Source organism: Nylanderia fulva, unplaced genomic scaffold (genome assembly GCF_048542155.1).
Source record: "Nylanderia fulva isolate GAGA-0341 unplaced genomic scaffold, ASM4854215v1 Scaffold763, whole genome shotgun sequence".
Lineage (NCBI taxonomy): Eukaryota > Metazoa > Arthropoda > Insecta > Hymenoptera > Formicidae > Nylanderia > Nylanderia fulva.
Window position 1 is genome coordinate 27,539 of NW_028190877.1, and position 4,653 is coordinate 32,191.

At 39.5% G+C, this 4,653-nt stretch overlaps 1 pseudogene across 1 annotated transcript; it reads right to left on the bottom strand.

Annotated features, from left to right (window-relative positions):
* Positions 1-2,159: 2,159 nt before the first annotated feature.
* LOC114937448 (alpha-glucosidase-like) lies at positions 2,160-4,354 on the bottom strand (annotated as a pseudogene). The gene is made up of 2 exons (XR_014926191.1): positions 3,132-4,354; positions 2,160-2,768 (listed from the first exon to the last, which is right to left on the bottom strand). The product of XR_014926191.1 is annotated as an alpha-glucosidase-like (transcript).
* Positions 4,355-4,653: the final 299 nt, after the last annotated feature.

Here is a 4,653-nt window from a genome sequence, read left to right on the forward strand (position 1 = left end):
TTTGTCTTTTTATCACAAATTCAGACAGCTTCTTACTTTATTATTGTATTAACTTTAATTGTGGAAAAGCATTTGTTATTCTATTAACGCAATAAGAACTTCTTGGTTGTGGCAAAATATAATCGGTTTGGCCGGTAAAAATAGACCTCCGGCATCCCCTTAATAATAAGTTTCATCGTCGAAACGGGAAAAAGGAAGTACGGTACAAGTAACAATCCTATCACATCGCATTGTAAACTACGAATTTACTTGCAAACTGCGTTTCGCGGCTCTTTCAAAGACGATAGACGCTAACAAATGGCATGGAAACGAGCGCGAAGTTTAATTCCGAGGGATCTCCTTTTGTATTTTGTTGACTGTGTAACGGTAATAAAGATACGGGGCTACGCTTTAACGTTTCTTCAACCTTTCCGTCAACCGGGAGACGAACACAAATGCTTCCAACAGAGAAGTAACACAAGATCCAGGGCTGTTTCTTATGCGGAAAATGCAGTAAAACTCGCCAACGGCAATCAAGTGTAATTGCACGCGGAAACAAACAAATGCGAAACATAATCACCTAGTGGGTAAGACCTACATATTTTTTCGACAGCGGTCGACCAACTGGTCATGCAAGGATTCGTAATTACGTCGCGTAATTAACAAATAACAGATAGGCAGGCGGCTATTTTGTTTTTCTTTCGCCACATGTCTAGAAAACGTGCGCCCCATCATTGGCCGCATGCCGCTTCTTTAAATCTGTAACAGATCACTTTTCCCGACGCCACGAATCAGCTTGTCGGTGCCAGGATTCGGGAAAAGGGGAGACTCAGATTCGCAAGAACCACACGGTTGTTTTGGTAAAACAGAGTTTATTAGAGTTACCTTTCAGTGGTTGACTCGTTATTTACTCCACAGGTACAGAGAATATTAGAACGGACGAAACGCGACCAGATTATACGGACGCAGACACAACTTATAGCTAGAATTTACAGACAGAAGTACTACGGACAAAACGCGACCAGATTATACGGACGCGGACACGACTTATAGCTAGAATTTACAGACAGAAATACTACGGACAAAACGCGACCAGATTATATGGACGCGGACACGACTTATAGCTAGGATTTACAGGAGAGGTACGACGGATGAAATATATCTAACGTGGACGCGGATACGGGCGCCCTGAAAAGGACGAGCTCCGTAGAGCGCCGGTGATTTGCGGATCGGACCCGGTGACCGAGAATACTCGGCCTACGCGACGGGAACGCTCGTCGGTCGGGACGGCTTACGGACAGGACCCGGTGACCGAGAACACTCGGCGTACGCGACGAGAACGCTCGTCGGCCGGGATAGTTTTACGGACAGGACCCGGTGACTGAGAACACTCGGCCTACGCGATGAGAACGCTCGTCGGCCGGGATAGTTAAAAGCGTAGGATTCGAGGAGTGATCTCTGAGAATGCTCGAGAAACCGGAGCAGGACTGGGGCTGAAGCCTCGGCTGAGCCGCCATTTTATACTCGCCAGTCGACCCCCTTCAAGCTAGTCTTGGAGTGAGGTAGCTGGTCGGGTGGGGCAAAAAGGCGAATTCCCATCGCGTTTATTATCTGGTGGCCCCGAAAGGGCTGTTTGTATGAGTGCGGGCGGTTGGTCGGCCTTTGCGCATGCGCGGCGCTTAGTGACGACCAATCGGGTTGTCACAAATTTTCCGGCATGGCGAAAAAAGGGTTAAGTAAATTTTTGAACCTGCTTTAAAGAAACGTTAGCAGAAAAAATTTGAAATAGTTTATTATATTGTTTTTTTTTAATCATTTATCCCTATGACTTGTCTATAATAAATTAAAAATAACAATTTTGTAAAAGCAGGAATTCATACATAGGATATCATACATAATTCTAAACCAAAGAAATTTGGATAAATTTTATAACGCAGTAGATTTAAAATAGAACTCGCAAATGCACAACTATAAATTACACATTTACTTTTCTAAAACAAAAATATAATAAGTTATACGAGTATAAAGTTTGCATTAAGAATATTATATGGAATCATATGAAAAAGCTTATAATTAAAGCTACATAAATGCATATAAGCTTGTGGTTATATTTTCTAATTTATTTATATAATATATAATATATAATATTAATATATATTAAATATAATATTTGTATACATGAATAAAAATATACACACATATGCAATTATAATGTAATATATTGTAGCTTATATACGTCTATACATATGTATGTGTATATCTAAAGCTTTGCTTTATGAGAAAGTTATTTGTGAATATCCCAGGTAGAAGTTTACTAAATCAAATCTTCTGTAATGAGCACGACGGAGGCCGAACCGGGCACAGTGATGCAAGTCGTGTCAATTCGCGATCCTACGGACAGCTTAGAATGCACGCTGGACGCATAAGCGATCAAGTGCTCTGGAATATTCATCCAAGTCCTAGCATCGGCAGTGGCCGACGTGTCAGCAAAGTTAATCACGAGAGCCACGACGGATGCGCCGTGTCGTCGTATAATTCCGAGCATGTTCTCGGTGACCAACACGGTCTGCAGAGAACCTTGCTCGATAATGGGCTTCTTTTTCAATCGTGACAGCGATTTAAATACTTTGTAATGAGACCCGGCCGTGATTCTCTGCGCTGCCAAATTTAGAGTTTCGTAATTGCTGTTCACCGGAAGCCACGTTTGATTGTTAGTGGGAAAACCGGCGCTGGTACTATTGTCCCATTGAAATGGCGTTCTTTCTGGATCTCGCGATTTTAAATGATATCTGAAAACGCAATAAAGTCGACAAATTTATTGAATATATATTAAAAAATTACATCTCTATTATAAATAAATTTTGAAAGCTTTTTTATACATATGAATCTTTAAAATATAATTCAAGCTTTTTCATAATTCCATTTAATATTCTTAATATAATTATATAACTTCATTCTTACTTTATATAAAAAATTCTATTTTTATTATATTTTTTTAAAAACGTAAATGTGCAAATTATAGTTATGCATTTATGTGTTCTATTATTATATAATTTACTGTGTTTTAAAATTCTATGCAAATTTATTTCTATTGAGTTGTGTAACAATTCTATTGCGTTATATAACGATTCATCTTTATTTGTGAAACGTACTTATTGGGTCCAGCAATGCATCCGATAGGATTCTTGGTTTCCTCATACGTAAAATTCCTGTCGAGCATGCCGATTTCGTCGCCGTTATAAATGACGCTAACGCCAGGTAAAATAGTTGCCAGCATAGAAAGTTAATCTGCCCGTTTTTTACCGAATCTGGAAGCCGCTCGATGATTATCGTAATTATCCACTACCCAGTTTGCAACGTACGCCGGATTGTTAGGTACATTGTTCATCCAACGATCGATGAGGCGTTTAAAGTCAGCGGCACTAGATTTGTCGTTTAAATCAAGAATAAACACAAAATTTAACGGCATGTTCGAACCCGATTTGTAATACAATTCGAAATCTGTGTCGGCCTCAGTCAGAATCATTTTTGTGTCAGTAGTCATCGAATAATTGTCCATCAGTTCTCTCCAAGATTTGAGAACACCATATATTTCGGCAAGATTTCTTGTGTGAATGTGATCCAGAGTCTCATAATCATCTTCCGGTGAGCCGGAAATGTTTCTTCGTAGCTCGTCCAAGAAACAAGCGTCCTCAAATAAGTGGCTAATGGTATCGATGCGAAAACCATCTACACCTCGATTCAACCAGAAATTCAGTACATTCTTCATTTCTTGCTGCAATGCGGCGCTAATTGAGGTCCGCTTGAGGAATGTTGAATTGATGCAGGTAATATTGTTTCCGTGCCTCGTTCCATTCCCAAGCGGAGCCTCGAACAATACTCAGTTATTCAGTGGCTTTCTAATGCCGTTTACTATTTTCGCGTCACGCCGAACATAATACTCATCATACGGCTTGATACGTTGGACACTCTTCTTGAACCATTCGTGTTCGTGAGAGCTGTGATTCGGCACGAAATTGAGAATTACTTTCAACCCGAGGAATTTCGCCTTCGCCACAAGCTTGTCGAAATCGGCCAAGGTACCGTAGTTCTCGTCGACGTCGGTGTAATTAGCGACGTCATACCCAAAATCAAACTGCGGACTGGTATAGATCGGCGACAGCCATAATGCATCCGCGCCGAGGTCCGCGATGTGTTCTAACTTGCTTGTGATGCCATTCAGATCGCCTATGCCGTCCCCATTACTGTTCTTGAAGTTTCTCGGATAGACGTGATACACCAGACTGTTTTTATACCAATTTTTGCCCGTTTTTTAAATCGATATCGAGGTAGTTAGAGCAATCTACACCGTAATGAAAATATACAGGCGAAGCATAATGACTAACACAATTATTGATTTCGATGCGCTTTTATACTGTACGAGAAATTCTGAAAATGTTTAACAACATAGAGAGAAAAGAGAGAGATATTATACATTGGAATATCATAATTTTCAATTGATAAACTTGTATTTCGATTAATCAATTGATATGCTTTTATCTAAATTCAAAACTTTAATTGATAACGATAACTCATTTTTGTAGAATGATGTTATTGATATTTTATATGTATGTATATGTGTGTATAAAATACATGCATGTATAAAAAATATATATTCTTTTTAATTGTGATAAT